Genomic DNA, 4,742 nt, shown 5'->3' with positions numbered 1-4,742 from the left:
ACTGGAGGAAAAAGTCTGCATCAGTTCAGTCAAAACAGGTCCACAGCATTAGCTGGTTGGTTAGTTAACTGATTGGTTATTTAGCTAATTGGCTAATTAGTTACTTATGTATAAGACTTGTTTCTCTATATCCTCTAAAAGAAAAAAAAAAAACTCATCATTGCTGACATTGGGGACCGGATAACTCTTTGCTGTGAGGCCTCTCCCATGAATTGCAAGATGTTAGCAGAATTCCTAGCCTCCACCCACTCTGATCGTGACAATGAAAAGTTCTCCAGATATTGTCATGTGTTTTCTAGACTGAGAATTATTGCTCTAGCCCAAACCTCCAAGTGGCTTATACCCACATTAATATAAGCAGTCCATCTTGGGGAAAGGAACCATAAGGAACTTTGCGTACGGCACATTGAGGAAACTCAACTGTTAGACTAACCCCTTGGAGGCCACCTGCAGCAAGGATTTTCACAATTCTTTGAGGTCTGCAGTCATATTTATGTTCTGATTTGGTCTGTTAATGGCAATCAGGGCCTCAAAGTCTCCCTGCTATATCCAGGCTTCACCAGAATCTAGAACTCTAAAAGCCATAATGGTGAGTTCCATGAGCACATTCATCACTGAGCTCATGAGTTTAAGTTTCAGGACCCAGAGCCTGCACAGGTCCCTTCTGAGGTCCTTAACTTAATTTTGTATATGTGATTTAATGTTCTCTTCCAAAAGAGGGTCCTCCAATGGGAGGGGTTTGGTTCCCATGAAATCTGGCTCTCCCCTTAGACACCATGCCCCATCTGTTCTCCACTGTACCCTCAGCACCTCCACAGTGTCTGGAATATGATAGATCCACAGTGAAGTTTGCTGAGTGACTGAGTGACCGACTCAATGAATGAACAAAGGCAACAGTGATTTATACGCTTTGGAAAGCATAAAAGTCCACAGTAAATTCAGGGCCATGACCTATTGTCTGCTGATTTAGATAGACAGTGAAGGCCACTGGAGTTCAGAAGAGAGATATCACTTCAGCTGTGATGGAAAGGAAATATTACAAGCCAATCATAGAATCACAGAGTTTAAAAACAACATTATAATGAACCACAGTACGCTATTACCTATGGGACCGACTGAGAACTTATACTCTGAGCCTCATTTCCAGCTCCACTGCTTACCAGGTGGAAATCAGCCAGCCACTCTCTAAAATGGGCACAAAAATAGTATCGATAGCATGCAATAGTTGTGAGGTTTGGAGGCATGCCACCTGCAAAGTATGGGGCATGGGGTCCAGCATATGGCAGGCGCTCAGTACATGTTAGCTAATCATGTTACCGATTGGTCCCAATGGGTCAGGCATCATACTAAACGCTTTCCAGACGCTAGCGGGGAAATGCTCATAAGTCACAGGGAAATGTGGCCATTTTCTGAGTACCCCTGCAGTTCATCAATGTACAAGGTAATTCACCACATTCTCCCTTTAATATTCGTTGCAACTTGGTAAGTTAGGTGTTATTCCAATTTTGTAAGTGTGAACTCGAACTGAGAGGAGTTAGTTATGTGCAAAGAGGTTAAGCGAGAGAGTGGAGACAGACCACAAGCCACCCAATGCCAGGACTGATATTTCTGCCAGGTTGATTCTATCCTACCAGCTAAGAGCTCAGGGATCAGATGAAAGGGTTCAGATCCTAGCTCAGCCCTGCCTGGACCTTAGCAACTTATCTAACCTGTTAAATCTCAGTTTCCTTATCTGCAAAACAGATACCTATGTCAAGAAGTTCTAGAAAATACTAAGAGACACAGTGCATGTGAATGACAACTCAGGGCCTGATACATGAAAAATACCCAAATCTTCTAAGTACTGCTCTTGTCCAAAAGTATGAAAAAGAAAACACTATATTTGCCCACTTTCAAATCCCAATTTAATTTTTTTTTTAAGAGAGAATAGAGGGAGAGGGAGAAGGAAAAGCAGGCTCCCCATTGGGCAGAGAGCCCAACACAGGGCTCAATCCCAGGACCCTGAGATCATGACCTGAGTGGAAGGTAGATGTTTCACCAACTGAGCCGCCCAGGTGCCCCTCAAATCCCAATTTTTTTTTTAAGATTTTTTATTTATTTGTGAGAGAGAGAGCGAGAGAGAGCATGAGCAGGGTGAGGGGCAGAGGAAGAAGCAGACTCCCCGCTGGGCAGGGAGCCCAATGAGGGACTTAATCCTGGAACCATGGCTGATCCACCAAGAGCCACATTCTGGGGGCAAAGTGGGAAAAGATCATGAGGACCAGGGTCAGGAGAGAGGTGAATCCCTTGAAGTTTAGAAGTACACGCCCCAATTTCTCTGCCACAGAGCCACCTAACTCAGGGTGTTGGAGGCATAAATTTTCCTCTTAACATAGGTGACCTGTGATCACGTTGAGGACATGGGGCTTCCTAGGATAGCAACAGTGGCCTCCAGAAAAATGGTAGCCAAATCTTTGGTTTTGAAAGTTACTAATCTTTACACGAAATTCCTAGTGGTGGCAAGGGGAATATCAGTTTTATTTAATTTCATTCAAATTACACTACAAAAAAAAATTAAGGGGAATAATTACGAAAGTAAGGTCAACTCGATTTCCTATAATAATGTTTTTTGTTACCAGGCGCGTTATTGCTAATTCTTTTCATAATCTTTGCCATAACCTCATTTGTTTCATTTATAAGTGGCAAGAAATGCACATCACCGAACGGCGATGAAATCAAGACAGCAACATGTCACCTGGGTGACCTCTGGAGAAACATGTCACCTGGGTGACCTCTGGAGAAACATGTCACCTGGGTGACCTCTGGAGAAACATGTCACCTGGGTGACCTCTGGAGAAACATGTCACCTGGATGACCTCTGGAGAAACATGTCACCTGGGTGACCTCTGGAGAAACATGTCACCTGGGTGACCTCTGGAGAAACATGTCACCTGGGTGACCTCTGGAGAAACATGTCACCTGGGTGACCTCTGGAGAAACATGTCACCTGGGTGACCTCTGGAGAAACATGTCACCTGGGTGACCTCTGGAGAAACATGTCACCTGGGTGACCTCTGGAGAAACATGTCACCTGGGTGACCTCTGGAGAAACATGTCACCTGGGTGACCTCTGGAGAAACATGTCACCTGGGTGATCTCTGGAGAAACATGTCACCTGGGTGATCTCTGGAGAAACATGTCACTTGGGTGATCTCTGGAGAAAGTAATTCTTGTCTCTAGCTAACCTTTTAGGGAAAAACTCGACTGCATATTCCCAAGGTAGGTGTTACATTTATCAAAGTGAAGTTTTCCTCTTCTGGATCATTCAGTCATGCATCCTGGCTTGAGACGGTAGGGGCTTTTGCCAAAAGTTGAAGTTTTATCCTGCTGTTCTGAATACTTATAAACCAAATGAAAAAGCACTCAAGGAGGTTTTAAACGGGCTTTTAGCGTAACCCAAAACACACACACACCACACATACACACATCCATGAATTTTTAAATATGCAAAAACTCCTCTCGCTTAGACTACTGTTTAAAAAAAAAAAAAAGATCTTGCACGTTCATTACCGAAGACACTCCTATTTGAGATTTAATGTGCCCCCATTACTGTAGTTTGAACCTGTACTATTTGGCTTTATGAAGAATCTCAGAATTGTCAGTAAAAAAAAATAAAATAAAATAAAAATAAAAGCTCAGATCTATTTTAAACATCTCATATCATAGAATTGGCCTTCCATGGCTAGAAGTTTCCTCAAACCACAGGGTGGGCCAGCGTTTGAATTATTCACACCTGGGCCATAGTGGCTTTAAATACTTTGAATATCTCTCGTTTTGCTGATCACGAAAGAAACATTCAAGAACAAACACACATGGTCCCTGTGATCCTAGACTCCGCAACATATAATTGCATAAACACACAAACAAATGAAAGTATAATTACCAATTATGAGAAGCACATTCAAAGCAAGGGACAGTGCCCTCGCCAGCTGATGTTATCACAGACAGTCACAGACTGGGGGTCTTAAATAACAGACATTTATTTCTCACAGTTCTGAGGCTGGGAATTCAGGAGCAGGGGGACGGCATGGCAGGTTCTGGTAAGAGCCCTCTTAGTGGATTCAGATGGCTGTGTCCTCCTATGAGGGAGAGAGAGGGCTCGGTTTCTTCCTCCTTTTCTAAAGATACTAATCCTGCCAGGGGGCTCTGCCCTCATGACCTCAGCTAAACCTCACCACCTCCTCAAGGTCTCACCTCTGAAGATCATCACTTTGGGAATGAAAGCTTCAATACATGAATTTCGAGGGGACACAGACATTTAGACTACAGCAGACAGGTTAAAGAAATAGAGAAAACTTGAGGAGTGGAGAGGCCAGTCAGATCCCCCAAGTTCTCTCGGCCCACTCATAATGCCGTCTGCTGCCTGAGGAAGTGGCAGCCCCCCTCACGCACCAAGGATTTCCTCCCTCTAGGTCCTGCCTCTCTTTGTTGTAGGGCTTTCTCTCATATGACATCATACTCAGTCCATGGCAGCAGAGGCCTGAAGTGCCAGATAATTAACACCTCCGGGAGTGACCCTCAACTGGGGGACGGGGGCAGGAATTGGTGGGTAACTACAACAGCTTCATGTCTCTTTACCGGACCAATTCTGAGGAGGTCCCACACAGTCTACCAGAGACTCCCCAGTGGGACCAAGTTATCTACAGTGGTAAATTTCTCATTAACATCACCTGTAATCGACTCTCTTATTCCTTTCCTGGGAC

At 44.2% G+C, this 4,742-nt stretch overlaps 1 long non-coding RNA gene across 1 annotated transcript; it reads right to left on the bottom strand.

Moving 5' to 3' along the window:
* Nucleotides 1-2,120: 2,120 nt before the first annotated feature.
* LOC125109523 (uncharacterized) lies at nt 2,121-4,416 on the bottom strand. Its single transcript, XR_007130266.1, has 3 exons — nt 4,234-4,416; nt 3,923-4,118; nt 2,121-2,229 (listed from the first exon to the last, which is right to left on the bottom strand). It is a non-coding gene; the product is annotated as an uncharacterized LOC125109523 (long non-coding RNA).
* Between the last annotated feature and the right edge of the window lie 326 nt (nt 4,417-4,742).

Source organism: Lutra lutra, chromosome 9 (genome assembly GCF_902655055.1).
Source record: "Lutra lutra chromosome 9, mLutLut1.2, whole genome shotgun sequence".
NCBI classification, from domain to species: domain Eukaryota; kingdom Metazoa; phylum Chordata; class Mammalia; order Carnivora; family Mustelidae; genus Lutra; species Lutra lutra.
The sequence above is the reverse complement of the archived record's forward strand: the minus strand, read 5'-3'. Positions and strand labels throughout refer to the sequence as shown.